The sequence below is a fragment of the Scaptodrosophila lebanonensis genome, unplaced genomic scaffold (assembly GCF_003285725.1).
Source record: "Scaptodrosophila lebanonensis strain 11010-0011.00,11010-0021.00 unplaced genomic scaffold, SlebRS2 tig00000024-arrow-pilon, whole genome shotgun sequence".
Lineage (NCBI taxonomy): Eukaryota > Metazoa > Arthropoda > Insecta > Diptera > Drosophilidae > Scaptodrosophila > Scaptodrosophila lebanonensis.
Window position 1 is genome coordinate 6390790 of NW_022060538.1, and position 26345 is coordinate 6417134.

The 26345-nt window shown below is 36.6% G+C and overlaps 1 long non-coding RNA gene across 1 annotated transcript in view; it reads left to right on the forward strand.

Annotated features, from left to right (window-relative positions):
* The first annotated feature begins 1082 nt into the window (after nucleotides 1-1082).
* Nucleotides 1083-26345, forward strand: part of LOC115620482 — a 93238-nt gene continuing 67975 nt past the window's right edge. The window contains exon 1 of the long non-coding RNA XR_003995218.1: nucleotides 1083-1681. This is a non-coding gene — a long non-coding RNA (uncharacterized LOC115620482). The remainder of the gene's footprint in view (nucleotides 1682-26345) is intronic.

Here is a 26345-nt window from a genome sequence, read left to right on the forward strand (position 1 = left end):
AGCAAATGGCGCTCTGCAGCCAAACGCATTGAAAGGGCAAGAGAGTGTTTTATTTCTCTCAGGCGCGCTCTCTCACTCTCGCTCTGTCTGTCTCTTGGCTGCTTAGCTTAACAGTGGGCGCCCAGTGCGCCCGACCCACTGACACACTGATACGATGCGGTGTACGTAATGTGGTGTGCGTGTGCGGGTCTGATAACAGCACGTATTTACAAGTATGAGCGTGAGAACAGCAAAGCAGTGGAGCTCTGTTAAATAACGCACAGGTATGAGCAGCCGGTCGCTGTTAAACATTTTGATTTCGTGTCTTGGTCGTTGCGCCGCCACTGGTCGTGTGTTCTGCTGCTTGTTTGCTGTTGGCTGCTAGCTGTTAGCTGGCGACGACGCGTCGTGGTGCTGCCTCTGCCTCGGCCGCTGCTCCTACAGCTGCTGCTATCTGCTCGGTCGCTGTGTTGAAATGTGTGCTCGAGTTTCCAGTTAAATTTTTACCGTGCGCGCGTCAAGCAAGCGACAAGTGACTAGGCGGACGGGACTCACTCAGCAGCGTCGTGCCATTTTCTTTCGTTTGGTGGCCTGCTCTGTCTTAGAATTTTGTAACGGTCAGCAGCAGAACTGAAGGCGGCAGCGCGCGTGAAATTCAAATAAAGCCAACAAATAGTTGCGTCTAGAAATTGCAGAAAAGCCAACAAGAAAGAAAAAAAAAAACACAATTGTGAATAATAATAATATTAATATGTGTATAGATTGTTTTTGTGCTAAATGAAAAATGGAATGTTTTTGGTGCGCGCAAAATAGATTCGAGCAATATATAAATACATGTATATGGAAAATATAGTGAATATTGAAAATTCAAGTGCTTGAAATATACTTAACCAGAAATATATATACCAGTACATATATTCGCAGCTAATGAGAATAGAAACTAAGTGAGCCCACGCAAACATCCACACACATACATATATATAGTATATATATATTGAAAAAGGCAACCAAAACCGTCATGGAAAGTTAAAGCCAATCAATTGAGGCACAAAATTTCAGCGCGCTTTTCACACGTAAGCGGCGACAGCAAGAATAATAAAAGAAGCAGCAGCAACAGAAGAAGCAGCCTATTGTCAAATTATGCAAATGCTTCTTGTGCCGTTAATTACAACAACTACAACAATAACAAACAGCAACAAAAACAACCGCAGCAACACCACCTAGAGGGGCGTCAAAATCTGAGAAAAAGATTTCCTCAAGTCTTTTATATTTTGTTTCTAATTCTGTATGTGTTGTTGTTTTTGTTTCGTTCTCTGTGTCTTATACGAATAAATCCGTTTAATCCGTTTATACCATGCTCGGTATTATGCGTGAGTGAGTGGCCAAGACTCTTGGATGCCTATTTAAGCCCACATCGTGTCAACCTTGCCAGCTCTTTGCGTCATTGCCAGCAACTGTCAGCGACTTGGGCAGCTTGTATCTTCTTTTCATGCACACTGGTCTTTCAAATATTCTCTACTCTTCATCCTCGACTGCCTTGTGATATTAAATATTATTTTATACGCAACGTGACATTTGCCACCTGTTCTGCAAGTTTGCTGAAAAGCGTTTAAAAAATAATTTCAACATTCTATGCAAACGAGACTTTGACGAGGCAGTGGTGGGAGAAGAAGAAACGGACGCTGAAGCAACGGGCGCCAATGTAAGTTATTTTTAAAAAGTGTTCTTCTTTTTAGATTTAAATACATTGCATTCCTCCTTAAATAGAGCCAAAAACAGAGCAGGGTCTCTTTTTTAAATGCTCCTTATCTGTTTGTTTACATTTAACACCCAATTTGTGAGGCTTATGCTGTGTTCTTATCGTTTGATTACGCGATTAGTAAATGATTGTGAGACGCATTTCTCTGCCGAAATGATTCAGTAACTGACCTGGCGCAGTTTTTCACAAATTTGCAATTCATGTTGCAATCTTAAAAAATCAAAAATTCAAATTCAACAGCTTTACGAACAATATTCTTTAATATATATATTTGCCTTTAATTGGTATGGAACAAATATATAGATATATCCACTCTCTCTCTCTCTCTTCGTCTGAAAAGAAATTGAAGCACTTTGAGAATATTTTTGGAAATCTACCATGCCGCAACTAGTACTGGGAAAATGTGGATTCAGAGCCAAAAAAATAGTGTTCTTGAGTGGCCGCAATCTGATCCTAATGTCGTCGACATCGTGTGATTGGCTAGAAAAGTGTGCCACCCAGGAAACAGAGTTAATTGAATGATAAAACACTATTGGTGCAACACTTCCTAGAATTCTTCATAATTATTTATGTTATTGATTATTATTTCGTCAACAAAATATGTTCTGTCCACATACTATATAATAGAATGTACCATATAATATAAATTCGACCTAAAAGATAAGAATGCCAAGTCACTGCCGTAAGTGCTTCAAGATTTCCCCGGAAATGATTATAGAGATCAGTTTTTGAAGAGTAGAGGGAAAAAGGGACATAGAGAGAGTTCTGTTGAGAAAACCAGAAATGATTATGCAAAGTGTAGTCAGACGAGATAAATGGAAAGTAATCCCTGTTGGTAGACAAGGAGCAGAAAAGTTAAGTCAAACTAAAAGGGCAGAGGAGTCTGACAACCAGCAGCAATAATCAGTCTGTGAAAAAAACTACACCAAAAAAATGTCTACGGCTTGTTGATGTTTAACAACTCAGAAGTAAAAAAAACAAAATAAAATTTAAATTACTCGTCCAAATTCTAGTCATGTCATTCATTAGACATTGTTGTCTTTAATTCTTCGAAACTGTAAGATTCCCAGACTCTGTTTTAAATTATTTTAGATGAAATTTAATATACTATGCTGAGAATATTAGCGATGACCTCCGTACATTTAAATTGTCGATAAATGTAGTGGCTATATGCCAAGAATTAATTAAATAATTTGCAAAATTACATTGAAATGAAATTATTGTCCATCTGGGATTTTCTCAGAATTACCAAAATAACCATTAGAGAGCAAGTATATTATAAAAAATGCTTACAGTGTTTTAATAATTGAATAATTTCGTTGCTAATTTTAAGGGACAAGTGGAACTATCTATTATTTTTGCTGAAATACTTGTATACTTGTATATGTTTCGAGCATGCCTTAGGTTAATACATTTTGAGCTATGCATTTGAGTTCTACTCTTTAACTTATTTACTTTAACTACTCTTAATTAATTTTGAATACATTCTATAAAAGATTGTTAGTACAGCAGACGAATAAGTTATTAATATTTCAGAAGAGCACTTGACACTTTATTGAAATAAATTATCACACTATGCGACCAAATATGCCATAATGATAGCTGAAAATATGGTAGCTACAGGAAATAGCAAGCGATATAAACTACTTACTTGTCTCTCATGTAGCAGCAGATGCGATAAATATTTTGTGAACACGATAGTGCAGAAATTGGCACGTGGGGTAGTAACAGGAAAAAAAGAAACACATTACTTCCGTTTTCAATTCGAAATTGTGCGACAACTAGTAGATTTGACTATTTTATAAATTAGTTAGTGTATCAAAAAATACTGGCTAGAAAGCGTAATCAGGGCTTGGTTAGCAGGCACAAATGTCCTACAATGAGTTTTATTTTTCTAATTGGTGTGCGGAACTCAGATAAGCGGGTGGGCTGACCACAATTTAATCTTCTTAAGCTTAAACACATTTATTTCGACAGTTCTGAAAACTGTCCAATGATTTCCATATAATCAGATTTGCCGAAGTAATGCAAGTAGTGCCACCAAGCATTTGGTCTAAGCACCACAAATGATAGGTGAGCCGCCAATAAAATACATACCTCAATTGTTTTTAATTGCATTTAATGTTGTTTAGAAAGTTTAGCAAACTAGAAATACTCCTGTGGCTGTTAAATGCAGCAGTTCTCCCTTTAAATCCCACTAAAATGCACTTACCACATAGATAGACTATATTAGAGAGGCTTTGCAACAGTCAACAAGCTAAGCAAGCTGCTGATGCTGCAACAGAAGTAGTCGCAACTTTGCTATTCTATTCCCTAGTAGATGGGTAAGGCGCTTAGCTGCTTTAACAAATTCTTTAACTGCATAATCGCTACGAGCCAGACAGCCAACAAGTTAAGTTGTTAAACACCTTAAAGTTGTAAAGTTGTGAGTGGAAAACGCTTAACCCATTAAAGCCACCTAAAGTTGTTCCATTCTCTGGCATGTCCACTAATGAAATTATAAAGTCATGTTTCGCTTGATTGAAGGTTCTTTGAATTTGTTGTTGGCCATATTGCTTGTTGTTTTTGTTTTCAAAAACAAAAACACATTTGTTGCGCTTCAATGGCGCTGACCAAACGATTTGGTATGAAATCGTTCGATATATAAAAGGAAGCGAGCAGACAAGCACGTTTTATCTTTGAATTTGTGCAAATAATAGACAGATGTACGGCCTAATGTGGGCGGTGGATGTTGGGGAGGGGGTGTGCGTATTATTTTGCACTTAACTGCAAAACAAGAGGCTTAATTACCCAAAACCAAATAAAACTCGGCATGGCAGCCAAAAATGGCGAGACTGAGACTAAGGGGAAAAGTTTATTTTGTTTTTAAATCATTTTACAATGCAAGCGCAGTGCCTAGCCTTGAGGGGAATGTCCTAGTTAGTGTGCGTATGTGTGTGTGTGTGTGTGTGTGTTTGTGTGTGTGTGCTTGTGGAAGCTGTGCAAATTAAAAGTGAAAAGAACGCTGCCAAAAGATGTAAAACAATTCATGTGGGCACTTACACTAATTACACTCGATGTTGTGTATGGCATGAGTGTGTGTGTGTGTGTGTGTGTGTGTGTGTGTGTGTAGGCAAAGTTCTCTCCTAGACAAGCATATGGATATGTTGTTGTATATTTTATGGCAAGCACCATATGTGCCAACTGTAAAAACGTTTTACAACACAAACATGGAGGCTTAAACAACGTATAACCAGCTTGCAAATGATGTGAGGTGGGGCCAGTCTGGGTGAGCAGATGACTACGAGCATCATAAAAAACCACAAAGTGTTTTTGTCCATCACACGCAATAATTGTATTAAAGAAAATTATTTAATATTCGAACAAGTACATATTCATTCAATGTACATATACTTATAAGAACAGCTGCATTATGAAATATTTAAATTGAGGTAGATTGATGGAAAGACAGATCAACAGATAGATTGAAAAATGCATCACACTATTTGAAATATAATGACAGAGTTTTTGAAAGCGACAAGGACTAAAGGAAATACAATTCAAGATACTTAAGGTTTGATCAAATATAGTTGTATTTTTTTGAACAGTTTGTGAATGTTTATGTTTTGCTCGTAAGCCTAACATAACGAAGATTGTCTGCGACACTTACTCTAGGGGAACAAAATAACAAGATGGTGATAATGGTCTCATTTATTGCTCCTTGGATCAGAAAATTGCGATTTTTTCAACCACACTTGTACTTTTCTTTAATATTGCGTCTCCTTTTTGAATTAGATATATACTAGACTACATTATTGAAATATAGATAGATTGCATTTATTCCATTTTCACAACCCTTTTATGATGTTTTCATGTTTAATATTAGTTCAATATGTATTGTCAGATATACAAGTGTTGAGACATACTCACAGACAAAACATTAATGCAGAACAGATAGACAGATGGATAGACAGGCAGATCATCAACTTTCTTAAATTCTTCATAATGATGTTGTTAGAAGCTCAAGTTAGTCTTTATTTCAATTTTGAATGATCAGAATTTTTGACTATAGCTGGAATGATATTTGCGATTTATATAACGCCAATGCTTTATTATGTCCACCAGACTTCCGCCTGCAACCTTTAAGCCTATGTTACTTAAGTTTTTTAGTACGGAGTATAAAAACCGCAAGTGCAAAAGACTGTCAGAACGAAATGATTGTATAGTTGTAAATCACTTTTGCCTTTTAGCTCGTTACCATTTGACAAGACACGTTAAACAATTGTAAATTCACTTGATATGTGTGTGTTTATGTTCATGTATTTACTTTGAAAGGCACAGCCAGAACAGCAGCATAAAAGACAATGCTGCGTATGCGTAATAAAAATTGACATGCACATAAAAAAATACAGAAGACAGCCTGCCAAGCGCAGTTGGCGCTGTCAAAAGGATTAAAAAAGCTGTTTGCCTGACAAAAGCAAGCACAATAATAATAACAAGCAGAAAGAGCAAATAAAACAATTCACACAAGTAACGAAGCGTGTCGCGTGCCACACTCACACCCTCACCTTTTTACACACTCAACGCCTTTGTTTTGACATTGAAAACGCCAGCAAGAACATGAACAACAACAACAACAACAGCACCAACACCAACAAAGACGAGAACAACAAGCAATGCACATATGTGTATATGAAATGCTAACAGCATTTTTAGCGCCCTGTTGCTTGAAACGCTCGCACCACGAGGCGTATGCGCAATGTGCACACATTACGGAAATAAATATGATGCTTCTGTTTGCTTGCTGTCACGGAACTCCCGCTGCCGCTTTTCTTTTTGCAATGCACTCTGTTACGAAAATAATATTCATTGCTTGCATAAACTGTATAGCCTTTCGAAAAACAAGCAGGTTTTTCAAATGCGATTTTTAGTATAACGCTGGGAATAAAAATATTTCAAAAATTATTTGTTACATTTTAAGTGAAAGCATTAATGGCTTTTAAAATTTCCCCTCATAAAAAAATCTAATGTGGATTCCATGATTCCAGGTGTACATATTACGTGTATACTATACAAACTCTTTTTTTTTTGCTCATATTCATATGCCTGTGTGCCTCTTTTCAAATTCAAGCTCATTATTGTTAGCATGTTACGTGTCCTATTTCCAGCTTTTGTTGCAGCAACAATTGTTCCTCATTTGCATTGGCCTTTTACAAAATACGCCATTGCTGCCAGATTGCCGAATTATGCCTGAAATTGCCGTTTTTAATTTTCAATGACTCCCCCTAATTACACTTTCAATTCCAATTCAAAATTGAACTCATTTTCCAATGCTTCAGTTAGTTGAAGTTAGTTAAAATGTGTAGTAAAAGCTATCGTATATTTTGAAGGTCTTAATATTGTTTAACCCTTACTTATAAGGAAGGAATTTCAATAATTAACATTTTATGTGAATTTTTAAAATTTAGAAACGAAAAAAATAATAAATGATAAGATTATTCGTTATATTATTTTTTTTTGAACATATAGTCAACAAGAACAAATATTTCTTGTCCTTCAAACAAATTCCCTTAATAACGAAAGAAATGTAGAATGGGAAAAAAACAAAGTTGAATATATGTAGAATATAATAAAATATAATATTCGGTGCCAATAATTCAATGCAATTAAATAGCTTGAGCTGTATATCAAGCTATATTATCTAATACTATATGATGTATTTCACACCAGAAAAGGTAGAAGTCCAAAGTATTTTTCAGAAGCTTGAGCTATTTGAAATGAGCAGTAGTATGTTCTGAATGTTCTTTTTTTGCCTACACAGTTTCAAGGGTGCCTTGAAAAAATTACGTATACGACTCCCCTGTACAAAAAACTAAAGTATTTTTGTATAAAAAATATTTAAGCGCTTTTAATGGCCAAAAATTCAGCACATCTCAAAACTGTGCTCCCACAGAGCTGGCAAAGACAGACAAAACACCTCTAATCGCTAATAAGCTCCTAATTAATTAACAATTAATCACATAAAGCTTTTGAAGTTGACTTAAAAAGCTGTCCAATTATTTGAAGTGAGCGTCGCTGCAACAACAACAACAGGAAGAGCAACAATAACAGTAATGACAACAATTGTGACAGTAGTCGCGTATAGGTCAGCTATATATAGAGGGCATGTCATTGGCCATGGCCATAGAAACTGTTCGCATTGTCTGCTCGGCCTGGGCCTGTTATCGTAATGGCCGAAAACTGCTCTAATCGTGGCCAATTATCGTGCCACCTTCGTCTGCGGTGGCGAATTTAATTTCCGCCGTCGCGATATCAACGAACAGCTCGTCCCGCCCCTCTTCACCTCATTTGTTTTTTGATTATTTACAAAATATTATTTTGTGCTTGCCACCTAATGCCTTTGGAAATCCATCATGTAAGCCAGGGATTTTTTTCGCGCTACGTATGTATATGTGTGCGCGTGCTCTCTACTCTCCACTCTTCATTCGCCATTTGTCGTTTGTCGTTTGTTTTTTGTCGCCTTTGCGTTTATTTGTTGCGGCTTCATTTTCGTGCCATCCTCTTTGTGTTTATTCACTCGCAAAGATAAATGAGCCGACATTATGCTTTGGTGGGGGGGGGGGGGGGGCTTTCTGCGTCCCACACACTCGACTGTGATTAGGAAAGGCGCAGGTATGGCAGCCAGCAACGAATCAAAAATAGAGCCACCTTTAAACAGTGGTGCAAGAAACCCGTCTTAGAGCAGCAATCTTAAAATGTGCTAAAAGAAAAACGAGAAAAACCGACAACATGAAGTTTTCCATTCTGCAAATCATTTGTTTAGTTTTTTTATTTAAAACACTCAGTGCTATTCACAACGAGAGTAAACATAAATCACACAAAATTTAAATAACAAAAAATTCGAAATTGAATGTCAAGGTCCTTCTCTCAATTTAAATGCTGTTTAAGAATAAAATAACTAAATAGAAAAAAGGACAAATTATTACTAATAAAAAATCGAAAATAGGCAGCAGATTTAAAAGTGTTTGAGGAAGTTGTATAAGCTTTCTATTTTACAAATCAAATCCTTAGAAATTTATCAATTTCTTCATACTCCCAGTTCCTTAAACACAGTAATCATCTTGTAAAAGTTTTAGTGCAGTCCTGCCTTTATTTGAAATCCATTTTCATAAATCAATAGTCCACTCCAGTATAAAAGTGACATAATATTTTTGAAACTTAAAAGGCCCAGCCCAAGGCTTCTGATTAGAAACGGTGCATTCTAAATGAATTATGTCTATCATAATTATTATTAAAATGTTTTTGATTTGTGGCTAACTGGACTCAATAAAATATAGAATATCATAACACATTTAAGTATAAAAAGATCTACCAATACTAATTAAAATTTATTAATTAATAAATAGTCAAACTAAAATTTCTCACACAACACTCATAAACTTGAAAGCCACATTGAATACCTATTAGCTAAAATATTTCGCTGAACTCTCCACCACTGGTATATTTCAATAATTTTTTTTCAAACTAATAATTCCGATCCTCTAGTCTCCAGTCTCCACTGTGCATTATCACACTGTCGTTTGGTGCCACATGCTAACGCTGTCAGACACATTTTCGGCTTTATGTTTCAATGTTTAAACTCTTGGCATCTGCTGCCTGCTAGTCGCAGCCCCTGCATGCCCGGCCAAGTCAACAAGTCGCAGCAGCGAATTGTAAAATGTGCGTCTTGGGTGTGCTTTGTCGCTGACAGGCCGCAAAGCAGGGCTGGCAAGGACGCCTGGGAGGTCCTGTCGATGGTGGCCAGCGTCGCGGCAGTCGTTCCGTTCCGGCCCGCGCCTGCTCGTGAGTGCGCATTAAGCAAAATACTTATGTTAATTAGTTTCGTTGCTAATGAGAAATCGCAAAGATTTACCAAAGCAAGCCAAAATGATTTGCCGTCTATAAGTTGCGGCAAGTGAGCCAAGTAAATGTATTTGATCACAAAAGTGTGTATACCTATGTATGTGTGTATGTAGTACGAGTATTTCTGCAAGTGTCTATCTTTATTTACCTTTTTACACGAATTCACTCAAGCAACTGAGCACGCTTTAAACTAGAATGGCCAAATTCTCGTTGTTAGTGTATGCTTAAAAGCCTTTTCAATGGCGCTTCCAATTGTTGGCAGCGCCACCAAGGAAAATGCTTTCATAGAACGCAGTACTTGCGCAGAATGCGGGATTTGAAATGCACAATTCGAAATGGCAGACGAGCGCAGTTTATAAAAGAAAATATATATGTAAATGAATAATAATACAAAAGAAATACAGACGCCACTTTAGGCAACATTTGCAATTGAATTGAGGAAAAGCTGCGAAGTTGTTCAATGAAGCTGCGGAACTGTAAAGCTAATGCTTGCCAATTCAATTGTTGGCTTTGTAATATATGAAACATTTCACCATGAAATACCTGGGAACAATGAATGCTAAAGAAAGTCAGTTACATGTGTTCTCAATAACATTGTAACAAGTGTGGAACTATAAATAGTTTTTAATTCTTATATAGAAAGTAGCTTAAAGTTATGATGACGAGAGAGAATATCCAATATGTAAATTAATACTTAATATATATACATATTCAAGGGCTAAAACTTCTGCGCCTGATTTTCAGTTCTGGAAGAATTCAATTCATAATAGTGAAAAATAGTTTACTTATGCTCCAAATGCTTTTACCTTCTGAAGTTCAAAGGAGGATGTAAGGACCAGTATGAACGCTGGGCCCTAAAATTTAATGAAAAGACACTTGACTATGGTTTTGTTTGAACTTTAATAATAATGATTTTGTGGATAAGTAATTATTGAGAATATGTGATTAAATGACCGTTTTAAATTAAATTCAGATAAATTTCAGTAGGTTTCGGAGAGTTTCCGCGAGTTTCAATTTCGTGTTTTGTCGACGACCAGCTTCTTCATGACACTGTGTGACCATAATTCGATTACAATACAATAACAAAATATTTCATATGACTTAATCGATAACATTAGTATAAATTGGTATTTCGATCTTTACAGAGGATATTAAAAATTGTACACAGTCAAGGCATTTGTGTAGTGTGGTTGTCTTCTTAACATACATTTGTATGTATACAAATAAATATTTTATAAATTTGACATAGCAGCTTAAGCTCGAGTCTAAGCTTCTTATCGCAAATCAAACATGTGAGTAAAGTTATTCTGCGAAAAACCAACACACTTTCTTTATGGGAATGTTAAAAGTATTAAAACGGCCTCCAGTTAATTAGGAAATGAAAATTGAGAAAGCTTAGGGGTGTTCAAGCGTTCGTACAATTAATTAATATTTGTGTGTAACTTTAAAGTCACACATTTCTAGTTTCTCTGGTATTTTCTGTATATTATTAACTACACTCGTCAACTATGCCAAAACTTCACTGCCCATCAGAAATACCTACTAAGTTATGTTCTAATTGCGTTTTCCATAGCGCTTCTTTCTCACATTTGTATTCAGTTTCCGTCGCTGTTGTTTTATTTCTTGCTTGTTTCACTTACTGACGTGCAATCATTTAACTCTCACAGACTTGCCAATTTTTAAAGGCCAAGAAGCCATGAGGAAGCGGCGAGTGTAGTGCCTTTACGCTTTATATACATAAGCCATTGCTGCAAAATTGCAAAATGTTGGCATCATCTCAGAGAGAATTCACAAATGCACAATTCGGAAATAAATAAAGATAGATAAATAAATGCTTATGCCTGAAATGCATTCGGAGGGACGTTTTTTAAAATTTCATTTCTGCCGAATCTGGCACCAAACTGTTTTGCAGTTAAATTCGAATTTTTGGTTAAAATAATGTGCATTTCTTGTGAGTCCCCAGTTTTCTAATGAGAGTCACACAAAATAAGAAAGCACCTCATTTGTCATAATCAATCAAAAATGAATTTACAAGTATAAAAGCCGGAAATATTTAATGCAGTTTTAAGAGCACTATTCGATGACAATTACTAATTAATAGAACGAAAAATGTTAATCAGTCAGCGCAACTTTCTCATATTGTGCTAGAATTTTCCACTTTAGCTATAAAATAATTAAAATATAATACGCTTAATGCGATACCAGCAATTGATACACAGAAATATAAAAGCACGCGCATTTGTCGGCAGTTGGGAAAATGATTTTATTAAATGGACTTAATCGTTTGGCAACAAAAAATACAACAAATTATAAATAAAGCCGCACATGGCGAGTGCCTGAAGGCATACAATGGAACCCCTCTCTGCTCCAACAGCTCGTCTACAAATATCCATTAAAGACAGTTTAATTATGATGATATTGATGATGATGATGATGACGATGCAGTGCGCTGTGAATGACTAATTGAAAATGCCGCAGCTTATAATTCAATATTGACAAGTAATTAATAAGCGAGTTAAAAAATGGAATGATAAAGAGGGGAGCAAAACAATTTTCTTTTGTGATTTAATGAAAAACTAATGAAGCACAGGCTGAAAAAATGCTGTGGAAAGTAACTTATTTATTAATTGAAATTGCCGCACAGGCATGCAACAAATGGGCGTGGCAGGCCACATACGGCACACAATATATCTTAATTTTCTGCTTAATTAATGTCTGCAATTCTGTTTTATTTGCGAAGTAAATAGCTACGCTCCCATGTCAGCCCCTCTTCTTTGCAGTGTTATTTTTTTCTTCTTCCAGCTGAAAAGACAATGCGTGTAATTAAAGCGACTCATGCTCGAGCACACGCACATGTACACGCACACAACAACAACTACAGCAGCGACAAGAATAGCACGTAAACATTCCACTCAACATGCGAGGGAAAATACCATTTGATCCTGCTATCAATCTCAAAATGCGAGCCCGCTCGCTTACAGATTGCGTATACGCAACGTGTGGCTTTTGGCTCATATTGGAGCAACAGCATTGACAGTGTCGCACGCATTATTACCACCGATGTCAGGACCTCTGCTTATGTTGCCGTTGCTTTTCAGCCCCATAATCATCATCAATGATGACTTTGGCTCGCTGCCACACGCACTTGAATGAAAACCTCAAAAACCTCATGAGTAAATCAGCCTGCCAGCAGTAGTAGTTGTTGTTATTGTTGTTGCTGCTTTGGTTGTAATGATTGCTGCTATTGTTGTTGTTGTTACTGTTGTTGTAGTGAAGCAGCAATTACGCTTGACTGTGCCGTGTATATTAAAGTGCCATAACTGCGAGTTTAACGTGCCACATTCCGCGTTCTGTGGTCGCTTCAGGTGTCAGCTACCGGCCATTCAATTGCCAAGTTTATCGCTACCACCACTAGCACCAACACCACCAGTACCACCACCACCCCCACCACCTTTGTCGCCACATGAGCTGCTCTTGGCTGTTGTGGTGATGTGGCTTGCATCTCTTACTATTACTGGACTGCTGCTGCTGCTGCTTGTGCACGGCAATTGCGCCTGTCAGTTAAGAGCTCAGTGCCCCGGAAAACTTAAATTGCAAGAGAATTGTTAAAAGTTGGCCGCAAAAACTTTACAAGCGACACTCTTAGTAGACAAAGCCCAGCTTCTGCTACGCTAAGCGTTATTAGAACGATTGCGCCAGTTTATATCTAGAAACAAAATGAATTTTAAATCTACATTCAAAAGGGTATATTCAATCGACATTTGATTGTCATTATGCATTGTAGTGTGGTGTTGAAGTGAGATAAAAGGAAAAAGCTCGACTATTGATATCCTTGCATTTTTACTTTTTCTACTTTTGAAAAACATTGAAGCATGAATCAAGCGTCGCAAAATGATGTTGAATGAATAATGCTAGAGTCCTGCGGGTTCTGTATTCAATTCAGAGCATGGACAGAAATTGAACTTTCATGTTGAAGATTGACATGAAAATAAAAAAGCACCAGCAACATGTAATAGCTATAATTCCTGTAATTACGAAAGTTATGGAAATTTACTAATGACGGTGGGGTGCGTCGAAAAAGACGCACAAACTTTTCCATTTTCCGACCTTTGAATATATTGAATATATATACCTTTTAAGGTTAATCTACGTCCAGATTCTTACGTTCATACAAACGAACGAAAAGACGGAAATGGATACTTACTATTTTATTTTTCATTTCGATTTTATTGTATGTCGACATACACTAATTGCCGGAATAGGTGAAAAAATACAAGCGTTATAATAAAGCCTTATAAGTTAGGAAAGCCTAAGTAGGAAAACTCTAATCATATTACAATTAAAAATATCTAACAAACGCATTCGACTTGATGAGGCTGCTTTCTTTGCCAAGCGATGCCCCCGATTTACAATCAACTTAAATGAACTTAAATAAAACAATTATAAGAAAAAGGAAACTTTGAATTAATAAAAAGTTAATTTATTAAATACATAAACTGTAATAAAGCCAGTTCAGGCCCAGTGGGGAAGATTTATTAGCCAGTTCTGCTAGGCACTGTACCACTAATGCCTTGAATTGCATCTTATTACATTAAAGCCTAAAATATTTTGTTGAATTAATTGGAATCAATGTTTGTAACAATTGGTGAGTCATTTTATTCTCCATATCAGTCATACGACACTTGCAGCTCGAAAAACATTTTTGTATATTAATAATTGTAGTGCTCAATAAATTAAAATATTAATCTATGCGAATAACGACTTCTACTTTTGCAAAGCCATACTAAAATCACACACATCTTTCCTGTGTTCCTTCACGCAAAACATGTTCTGGCACAGCCTTGTGTAACTTTATTCTTTGGATATTGGATGTCTTTAGATATTGCAGCCATCCATTGTGAGCATATACTACTGCTTCCGTCCGATCAAAGTTTAGTGCGTGCCAAAAAGCATTCATCGCCCTTTTCAATAATGATTAATGAGCACTAATTAAAAGACAGCAACGACCTTCCAGCTTTCCACACACACACACGCACCTACTCGAACAAGTATTTCACAAATGTAGGCGCACATTATCTTTTATTAGCCAAATTATGTGAACTTGATATGGTTAGCATGACGCTACACATTGAGTTATACCTTCAATGAATATACAGTCGGGTTTGGACAAGTTGAAACATTGTATTTCACACAATAAGTGAAAGACACGTGAGTCACAATATTATCGAGCTGTAGCGTAAAAGTTGGGGAATGGAAAATTATTGAATGATTTTATTAGCAATAACTTTTTTGACAATTGCTTTCATGGATTTGTTTTCTTAGCTTTTAAATGAATTAAAATGCGAGAAAATTTTCCTAATGTGAATTGGCAAGCTAATTTTCCGGTCGAGTTGGTTCATGTCAGTAACTAGTGGCAGTAAAACAATACCTGTTGTTGCATCTCTACTGCGTTTCTGTTGCAGTTAATTCCTTTTTTTAGAAGAGCCATGACATAAATTGCCAATTAATTGAATAAGACAACATTGAAAAGGGTTTGATATTTACACACACCTCTGAAATAGTTAATGAACAAGAATAAAAGTTGGCACAAGGCAGCTAAGTTTCCAAAAAGTGACTTGAAGATTTTGAAAAATCCAATTAATTGTTATTATTATTAATAGACTGCCTGCGTTTTTATTCACAATGCAAGTTTTTAATATTTGAAAGATTAAAATGATTGAAAAAAGCTTAAATAGTTACTAATATTCATTGTTCCCAATAAGTGAATATACCTTACAACCGAATTGCGAACCTCTACCGTTCTTAGTAAGTTTCATGTTATAAAATAAATGAAATATGAAAAATGAAATGAAGCGCACATAGGTGACATAGGCTTGGTGTATGTTTAAAAATGGTATCTTTGGTTTGCGTGTTCCGAATCAAGGACAATTTAGGGGTGGCCTAATTGCATAAAGCAACTAAGCAACATTTATGTAAAATTGATTTTAATTATTTTATGGGGAAGAGTTCTATCCATGCAAACATTTGTTCCATTTGTCAGCATTTGCTTTATATTAGACTACTTATGTAGAAATTTCTTTTATAATATAATGATCTACGACTGAATTATAGCAACAGCTGATGCAAACACTTTATATAACTATTGGATTAATAAAGCAAGAATAACAAATTCTATAATTCCAATTCAAAGAATGTGATGATTATATATATTTGAGCAATATTGCCGACCTATATTTCATATTATGAAGCCTGTCTCTATCACTAATATATTTTGCAAGTTCTTAGATAATTACAGAAACACATTGTTATAAAAAATTTTAACAATGTCATAAATATTATAGAATAGAAATTCTAAGAGCTTGAAAATGATGAAGCGCCGAAGCTCAAATCAGTTACGTTGTAACTTTTAAGAGAATTCAGAAAGTAGGAAAGAAATAAGAAATAAAGTAAATCATGGATGCTTTAGCAGCATGTTTTTACTGTACTTTGCCATATTTATTTGCTAATACCTCAGCTTTTGTTATGACCTGACAGCCTGCTCAAGTGTTTCACCTTTTCATTTTGCATTAGTGGTGCCATTAATTAAATTGCCGGTTAGTGGTCAAACGTTGGCCTACAATCCCAGCTGCCACAAGATTAAGTTGTTGCTGTTGTTGTTGGTATTGTTTATGTTTTGATAGGGCATTAGCCAAAAGCCACTGACCGACCAAAACCAAGACCACCCAATAAACTGAGCCAATTGTTTTACCTGAATGTGTGTGGGATATTTTGTTATGCTTAAGTGCCCAGCTAGTAGCTAGAGTATGTGTGTGCGTGTGTGTGTGTGTGTGTACGGGTTGCACTGCACTGAAATGTCTCAAGGGTGCAGTAGGTATTGCTAATTATGTTACATGACCAAGCTTTTAATGTCTGGCGCTTGAGTGGCATTTGTAGTTTTACTAGCAATGGATCTAAGAGTTTATGGTTGTGTGTGTGTGGGTGTGTGGGTGTGTGAGTAACCCAGCTCAGTGGGGTGCCATTAATCAGGACAACTGGCCTTGTGGACATGCGCCAGTTGCAATCAAATCTGACAGCACTGGGCAGTGCCCCACTTAGATGTCTAATTACGGGCTTCATAGTACGAGTGTAGAATCGGGCAGATCTCAACACTACTTCCCGGCTTTAGCCTGCGGATTGTATAATTGAGCAATTGCCGATGCATGCTCGATGCATACTAGGGCCGAAGGGCAGGCCGTTCATTTAATTGTAATAAGTATTGCCCCTCTTTTTTTACCCTCTCTCTATTGCATGAGAAACGAACCCACTTAACCCCTTAATGACACTGATCCAAGCTAATAAATGTGATGTGCTTTAGAGCTCGCATTTCCGCATTAATTATTGTGTGCACATACAGATATGTATGTGTATAAAATATTATTAAACACATAAGATCAACAGACGCTGAACTTGATCGTTATCATCAGTGATAGCATCATTAATATTCTAAATTACAGACAACAACTAAGTAATCAAGCGTAGAATGCAATTAAAATCATTTGCTCTTATTGTTGTTGTTTTTCTGGTAAGCCATTCCAGTTTTTATTGCTGTTGACCACTTGTGCACACAATGGAGCTAGCGGGCAGCAACAACAAGAGCACGAATAGAAGCTATAGAAACAGCAGCTAGTTTGGCATTTATAGAAACCATTGCGGACGCTTTGGCCGCCACAATAGCACCCCCAGTATGCAATAAAAGTGCACGAACAACAGCAACAACAACAGTAGAAATAGCAACTATAACTACCAGAACAATGACTACAAAACGCACAAGCAACGAAAGCCTTTTCTACACTGATAGAAAAAAATGCTTCATGCACATAATTTAATAAAAGCGCCAGAACTTTCTTTTTAGTTAGGTAACTTTTAAGAAGATAAAATAAGGAATGAGAAGAAGATAACAGCCTCCACAAATTAACAATGAGTTGTTTAATAAACATAATATGTCTTTGAAGCAAGTATATATTCCAAGTCATTGCTTGAATGTACATGCATATGTATATAAGAGTAGATTAAATTATAAGGAAAAAGAAATCGATTTTTGTACATTATTTTCCAATTGCATTTAATAAGTATTGTTAACCGATTTAGGTCATTTATGAATATAGCGTTTTCTTGAATGACTTGTTGCCGTTTCCAAGAAGCTCTGAACTTTGCAGAAAATGTTTAATATTCATTTTTTGAAAGCGTGAAAACTGATTGGTGCCGGATCCGGACTATTCGGTGAAGGAATTTTTCTTGACAACTACCTCAAACGATGTAACAGTTGACAGTGTGTGGTTATAGGGAAGAAGGTCATGGACTTTGTTTTCTGTACAGTACTACTAAATGCAATCTTTTTTCCATTCGCTTCACTAAATAATTAAACTAAACTCGATTTCTGTTTCCGATTTTGGATTAAAATTTCACACTTTTTTCTCTGTGTAAAGTAGAAAAAGAATAGTTGGCACAAAAACTGTCCGTTATTGCACGCCAAAGCGAATGAAAAGCAGAAAATGGACGTCGGCTAACATTTGGGTGTTGCCAATACAAAGGAAGACACCAAATTCCCTGTTGTACTTCCACACAGTTCACTTAAACACGCACCTGGTTACAACGTTAATTATGTGGTTAAGCACAATTCTATTAGAGAGGGTACCGGCTAGTTGGGCTCGTTTGAGAATGTAATGGGCCGGTTAGTTGGCGGATAGACACTTTCCTTTGTCGACGCGATGGCCAGTCAGCAGAGTTGCGGCCCAATTAGGGCCACAATTGTTTGCATGAGCGTTTAATCTTGATTACCGTACACCTTGGCTAAATGTTTACCCATGGCGTTTACATGCCCTGCACTTCAATGCAGCCAAACACTAACACACATGGCGTATACGTAATCCGGAATAATGCAACACTAAATTAATTAGCACTGTAATTAGCATGCATGTGCGTGCAGGCAGCAGAATTGAAGGGCGACCTTTATAGTCTATGGCAAGACCTGGAAGCTATATAAATAAAAGTCCGACACGTACAATATGTCCACCATTATGGGTAATAAAAATGTTCAGTGAATAATAATGTATTTATTACATTCCAAAGAAACCAATTGATCGACTGAGCTGGATTTATGAACTACGCTGAACACTTTTTCGCACTTTAATACGCAGTTTTGTAATTTATGCATATGTCGGCTTTGAATACGTAAGAATATTAAGAACATGAACAAGAATCTAGAAAGGTTTTTTATTTACTTTGATGATATTTGATTGTTTTGCCATGTCTTTCCTTCAATTCTAACTAGCAATGATTACAAAAAATATTTTCTATGACAATGATTCGATTTTTAAACAAATTTGTGTACTATTGGAACTCTTATTAATTTTCAATCTCATACCGCCTTTATTTTTCAAATCGTTGGTTTACATTTCTTTGTCTATGTGGAAGAGATGTCTTCTTATATTCTAATATTAGATGCTTTTTATTTATTACTTTATACAAGCTATGCTTATTCAAATTGTATACATACTTTAAAGTTAAGACACGTGCTATTTATTGTAAATTGTTTTTTGAAATACAAACCTCATGAGTGTATTCCTTACAAGTACAAGTATTGGATTAGGAATTGTAATTATGGAAATGGATGTGTATACTTAAAATTATTTTAACTATTTAATTGATTTAAGATACAATTTTATTGATGCTTACATGCCTTTGCGTTGCATTTTGTGTTCCCCCTCCAACGCATCGGAAACAAAATACAGTTATTATTAAACTGACGTTTCTTTAGCAGTTAACCAGCCTTTAAAACGCCAACAAGTCATTGAATTTCTCATTGTCTAAGTATTTTATTTAATTTTCTCTAATCTGATTAATTTATCGCTGAATCGATCAAAATAAAAAGAGCAAATAATTTAGTAGAGAGCAAAAATACCCTCTTTGCTAACTTTATTTGTTTAACATTTCCAATGAGTAAGCAAGTCCCTCTTATGGCAACTGCTATATAGTATATACATATTTTCTGACTAATTGTCAACAAATTTATTGACCAGAATGAGAATAGACTTGGTCGCTAAAATAAATATATATTCGGCAGTGTAAATAAATTAAATTCAAATCTAAATTGGTAGACCAAAACAAAAAAAGCAGCAGCATAAAAGAAGGTCTGGATACCGCTTATCGGAACACGTACACTCACATACATATACATATAGACACACACACACTGCCACTCTCCAACCCACAAACACTCACAAACATTATAGGTGGCGCAGTGTGTTGCCCCAACGGGCCGGCACTTTATCTCTAACTAATTACGTTAGTGATAAGCGCATTTTGTTTTTCTTTTGGCTGACTTCATATCAGAAGTCGTAGCGTATTTTTTCTTTAATTTTGTTGTGTATTTGCTTAGTTTGAAGAGCGGCCAACACTTGACTTGGCTTCTCCAGTTCTGATTTGGTTAATAAAAATTAATGGCTCTGTGATTTCTTAATGTACGGCCAAATAGCTTGCTATTTGTTTTAATTGTAAACTTAATGTGCTGTTCTACGACATTCCAAGGAATTTAATGGGTGCTAGTCACGCTGCGGGTGTATTTAGGCAAGCCTAATTCATTAATTATTTATTTATGTGGCACGTTAATTACGCGTTTATTGTTTGCGACCAACGGTGCGTATGTGCAATGTGGCATGCGTTATATAAATAAGTGCAAGCACTCACATATGTACACAGCCAAGGAAAACAAAATAAACCAATTGCAACAACAAACACCAGCATTTATTTGTACTAACACCCACATGTATTTTGCCTATTCATGCCTACAAAGAGTCATTGACTTGGGGCTAAAATAAATCGCTATTATTTACATATTTTCATTTAAATATTTACATATTTATTGACATTATTATATATTTACATTACTTCTGGCCTTTGTTTGAAACTGTAACTAAGGCAATTCGTAAATATTTGTCAATGCAATACATACAAATATAAAAAAAATCACGTGTTTATAATTTATAACGAATTGTGGAACCTCCTTAGCTTCTTTTTTTTAAATTTTAGCTTAAATAACAAAAAAGGTATGCTGAAAAAACATTGTTTCCAAATTCGATTTCGACTCATGCTTTAAAGTTCATATCACTGATTAATTCGTTTTCTACATTCTTAATTTTTGGTATCAAATGAAGACAAAGCACAACTTTCTCAAATTTAACCACAAGTCGAGTGACTTTTTAAAGAAAATTGTATTGTACTACAAATTGCAGACCCGTTTAGACGAGCAGTTTCCCACCACAGTTTTTACATTATTATTAGAAAACATAATAATTGCTGTACTTCTTAATACATAATTCAACTAGAAATTCATTGGCCAAGTCCGACATTAATTCATACTCGATGCATTGCTTTACGAGGAAATAAAGTCGTACAATTATCGACTCAATCTTATACTGCAATACTGCTCTTTTGAAATCGACTCGGTGGTTTCCATTTGTCGGCTGTTTTTTCAGTTTTTTTTTTACACTTAACAGCCGTTTGTATTTTCGAATGTCTGCCACAGCAATTACAAAACGTATGCTAATGGCTTTTGTAGTCAAGTGATCAATTCAAAAGTTGATACCAGATTGCTGCTTGCGTGAGAGTTTGGGCATATTTAATGAAAAGACTGCGATAAATGCGACACTGATAAGTTAATAAGTTTGCAAAGTCCGCCGTCTTGGACTTTGTTGTTGGTATCGATGTCGTCTTTGTCTCAGCTGTTGGTGGTTTGCTCTTTATTCTCCCGCTGTCTATAAGGCTATCATAAGTACATATATACATACACATATGTAGGTTTGTGTGTGTTCGTATATAATCTTTATACATATGTACATATGTGAGCCAAATGCCTCTTTTGAATGGCATTTTGGCGTGTGCGTTATGTGTGGCCATTAGGCCATTTGTTTCTTCAATTAAATTAAGCGCCAGCTCAGTAAAAATATGTCGGCTATTTTACGGCCTGGAACTAAAACCGTCGATAAAGAAAACAAAATGCTTTGCGAGGCTCCCATTTCATTTAGTGAGTGGCAAACGTTGTCGAAAGAGGGCGAGTAAGCAATTTAAAAGCCCCAATTTATATTTTAACACACAAAAATCCACACCACATAAAAAGTATGCAAATGAATTCGAATTGGAATCATGCAAGATTGATCAACATTTTTATTCGCTCAAAGATATTTGCAATACACATACTATATATTTTATATGTAGAGATACGTGTATTTTTGTGCATTCCTCTAGTTATTCACTTAAATTGTGACACATTTATGCAAAATATTCTTGATTTATTTACTATTCCTATGATTTTGTACAATACAAAGTTAGAGTGCCAACAAATTGAAAACCACAGCAAAGAAAAATGTGCAAAAGCAATTGTTAACTATTTTCCAATATACGTATGTATTTATTAACATTTTGTTGTCATCAATTAAATTTTGTGGCTTGCATTTAAGTGTCAATGACAAAAGTATGTTAACTTATAATTGACGCTCTTGCCTGCAGCCACTTGAAGCTCAGAAGGCCTTAAATTCTCATACACATTCACACACCCACACACAGGCTGGTTTGTAGATGAGCCCTTAGATTGCTTTTAGGCGCCCATGCCTGCCCCTTTTCATATAAATCATATGGTAAGTTTGGATTGAATTTTCGTGTGGGTATGTCTGTGTCCACACGCTCATAATTCATGGAGCTACGCCCCCGCCCCACCATGCCGCAATAAATTCAGTTTTAGTTGCCACTGTCCTCGACCTTCGCGCATGTTTAATGGAGCGCAATACGCTCTGAGCATCGATTAGAAATATAAACGGCGTCGTCATACTTTGTGACCCCAAAATGCAAGTCGTGGCGCATTACATTTCGTAATTATGCCGTGGCGCCTATTTTTAACAGGCATGGCACCCCTCAGCTCAGCACACGCAACTCTTTCAATCAAATACACTAAGAAAAATAAACGAATCAATTCAAAAGAAAGCAAACAATTTAAAATTAGCTCTCATTTTTGGTGCAATGTTTTGAAAACATTCTTCAGAACTGCCCGTATGCCACGAATACGTATTTATGGAGCTCACCATACATTTTTATACTGATAGCTTGAACTTTTCCCATTTTTTTAAACATCAGACTATTCTCTGACGGGCTGAGTATGTAACTATTAACAATTATGCAGTAAATAAGATTTCTCTTTCTTCGTAAGTTTGTTAAAAGTCTAATTTAATTTTGATTATTAGTATCAGCGTTCTGCCATTTATGACCATAACATTAAGAGATGATTTTCCAGATGTCAAGTTATATATAAATATATTAACAGGCAGCTTAAACCATTCAAATACACGATGTTAAGAGATGGCTTATTCCGCATAAGTTCTATTGAACTAATGAGCTTTTGAGCTGTTTCATTGAATTCTATTTTTTCTCTGTACCCAAAGGAAATGGGAAATTAAGTTTGTGCAAAGAGGTAACGTTCCCAATCCCATTAAATATATATTAAATATTTTTAATCAACATATCCGCATGATGAGACAAATAGATATAGACTTGTTAGTCGGAGCGCCTGTCCATCCGTCTGAATGAACGCCTGGCTTGGAGAGTCGACGGAGCCCTCATTGTTTAAACTTCCTATGTAGACTTTAATAGTACCTACTTAGCGAGACAATTTTGAGTTATTTTTTGAAGTCACTTCTTTAGCATTCTCTATGTGCGCTTATAACAATGCATATACAAGTAATACAGCGGTATGAGCTTTTTTGAGTGAAAGTTATTTGAGTGTCGGGCTAGCTCAACTGTAGCATTATCTCTTGTCTAATTATTATTAGAAAATAAAACAATTTTATAAGTTTTGTATGAAAAGAAACACTTTTCCTTCTATGTAAGTATTCCTTCTATTCTAAGTACAAAACTTTCGATTACAAATTTTCTAACAGTCTGAAAAAAAATTCACTATGCACAGCAAAAACACACAATAACTTAATTCCTTACTCTCATTCTTTTAAAGTAGCTTAGTCTAGAATTTATCTTGTTAGCAAGAAGAAGCCTAAGCGTGCAAATCACCCTACTAGATTAGTCTGTTCTGGGCAGAGCAAATAGTTTCTATGTAAATTAAATGTAAATGCCTTTTGACTGATGTATATTTGTTTTGGTTTTGCTTGCAGCTTTGTTATCTTTCCGTTATGAGCTCTCTCGCTCTCTCTCGCTTAAAGATCAGTGATCTCTTGCTCACACTTTGCAGGCGGAGCTTTCATATGCAGGTGAGCTTTCTAATGCTGCACCCGTAAGCGGCCGCTGTTAATTTGTTTTCGAAATTTACTCTCTAGACACGCTGCAATACAGTTATGTCTAATTGCATTCTTTGCTGTTTTTTATTGAATTCACGTTTTATTCACTCGATAGTATATTTAAGACTCATTCGTCGCTGCTCGCAGACAACTCTCTTGCAGCCTACAGGCTTACATTATATACGAGGGAGTATTTACTGTTACAATAGGAAGAGACTGCGACTGAGAGAGGCAAACTGGGCTATGATCACTGAGAGGCCGGAGGCCTGCCACATTACTTAAAAGCTAAACAACAAACAGTCGTTCAACATCTGGTTACCTCTTTCTTGATTTGGTCTCGAAATAGAAAGAGTTTGGTGTTTATATTCGATCTGTCAAATTAAAAATTTTGTGAGCTTAAAATTTTCGTATGTTTCAACATTTTGTGAGTTTCAACCTTTTGTGAGTTCCGGCGTTAACAACAACAACTCCTTCGAAGGCTTAAAGTTTGGAACAGTTTTTGGTGAAAATCTTATTAATTTCAAATGCATTTGTTTTTGCAATGCTATTTTTTTTTTCTTTTTTTTTGCTGAGTGTATGTGTGTGTGTGTGTGTGTGTGTGTGTGTGTGCCCAAGGCTCTACGTGTGCGTGTGTTTCAACCTTGCTGCTTGAACTTAACATTCTTGGTCGTCATTGCTGTGGGTGCCGTCGGTGTCGTTGTTATGCGCCCCGCAGTTTAGTTGGGTCCTTATTTTTTTGTTTTTTGTTGGTTAGTTGGTTGGTTGGCTTTGTTTTTTGTTCGCTGCATTTTAATGGGTTTTATTGATTTTTAGCGTTTTCCCACGCTGCAGCGCGTCATTCGTCGCCAGCCCCCAGGTATGTACCCCACATACTGTCTACCTCCTTGTCTGCCTGCCTGGCTTGTTATGAGCATTGCGCATCAATTGGCGCTGATTTACCCCACGAATCCAATTTACAGATAGAGGGATAGATGGTTACTCCACCTGTGTGCTGGAATTTTACTTGCGGGCATGTGCCAGCTCCACCTCCACTTCCTTCTTTACCTCAACCCCACTCCACTCTACGTATTCGTTGGCCTTAACAGGCTTTATTCAAAATGCGCGACGTTAAGCGCGAGCTTTACTTTTTCATTTTGCTGCTGATTCTGCTGTCGACATTTTGTGCCATTTTACTTCCCTGCATACTTCCTTCTCTTCCTGCTTTGGGGCTTGGGCTTGTGTTTTTTGCTTCCGGTGTACACGCCTCGCTTATCAGCGCATTTGCAGTTGTTGTTGCCTCTGTCTCTGCTGTAGTTCTTCTTGCTGTTGCTGTTGTTGTTCTTGCTGTTGTTGTTGTTGCTCGACTCGCGGTGGGCTCAGCTCGTCGTTGTTTGCCTGTTTTGCATGTCATGCACTTGTTTGTTTTTGTGTTTCCTTCCGATTTCAATTTTTTTGTCCTTGCCTTTTATGTTCGCCTTATTCTGAATCTGCCCTCGTTTGCATATTTTGTGCATGTTACAATGACATGTCGCCGCTTGTTCGCTTGTTGCTGCTGCAGCTTTCTTTTTATTGCCCAAATGTAAGGTGGAGCAGCAGCAGCTGTCTGAGAACTGTTTCCGGTCCTTTACTCACAGTATCTGTCGCTCAGTTGCTCAGTCGGTCAATCTGTCAGTTAGTCTGTCACCACGGCTGTCAGCATGCAGCTCTTTTTCTATTATAATTTTTGGGCCAAGGCTCCATCTTGGACGTCTTCTGCGTCGACATCGTCTTTGAAGAAATGCTGCACATTTCGCTTATTGCAAGAAATTAATTTCTCAGCATGTGATTTGTACGACAAAAACAAAATGCTGTGCAGCTGCCGCTTTCATTTGTCAAATTACGAGAGGGGCTGCAGTCTTTGGTGCATCCGCTTTGACTTCCTCTCCAGCCCCGCTGAGTCTGTATATGAACTCGGCCCATTAGCAGATTTGGCAAGCAAGATTATTGCACTATTCCTTTCATTTGTGCCATTGCCAAATGCATTCAACTTAGCTGCAGTTGGCATTTCTTAGGCTTAATTAAAATCCAGTTTAATTTATGGCCTGCCCCAACTGCAGGGCATACTCGGAACATCCGATTTATATCCATGCAGGCAGCCGCACATCTGAACTTATGTATTGGAACAAGCATTATACATGAGTTCCACAAGGTGAAGGAAAGTGTCGGGCGTCTTACCCTTAAGTAGGCAAGCTGGACACACTATAGCAGTGCCGGTACAATCAATTATAAGCTTCTGAGTTTCTGCGCAGATAGGCTGATGGCCAGAGACCCTTAATTTCTTCCAGTTCATCGGAAAGTAGATGCCCTTTAAGCAGCTTCTGAGCACTACTTCTTCAGTTTAAAGAGTGCTGTGGATCTCTTTGTGTCCAGATATGTATTTTTAAAATTTATAG